We start from the raw sequence: 483 nt of genomic DNA on the forward strand, positions 1-483 counted from the left end.
GGATATGTTTTGATTGAAGTCATTAGTCACTAGAATCACTTCTTATGAGCACAGTACGTATTGTACAGCTTATCACCGCTCTCCATACTATGTTGAAAATGTTTTATCAAATCTGGCTACTCTCAGACGAATATATTGTTGTTTCAGAGCATTTTTTCTTACCACCGTTTCGAGTCTGGACGAGTTAATCCATCTACGTGTCACCTACATTTGCATTTTGTACAACTTGGATAAGCCTATTTGTTCCAGTCCTTCGGCAAATGTTATTTCTTTGGCTCAAGTTTCTCTTATACAAATTGTTTTAAAACACGTATTGTTGGATGTATCATTGTTCTCCCAACAGGCGAACCGACCCTGGCACACAGACGAGCCAGCCCCATCACAGGTTGTTGAAGTTTCGCCCTTTCGTCTTGATTATCTTTATGAGTCGTGTTTGTGAAAATCATGTGACTGCATGGCCAAAGTGAGAATGGGATATTAGTC

The sequence above is a fragment of the Diadema setosum genome, unplaced genomic scaffold (assembly GCF_964275005.1).
Source record: "Diadema setosum unplaced genomic scaffold, eeDiaSeto1 scaffold_57, whole genome shotgun sequence".
NCBI classification, from domain to species: domain Eukaryota; kingdom Metazoa; phylum Echinodermata; class Echinoidea; order Diadematoida; family Diadematidae; genus Diadema; species Diadema setosum.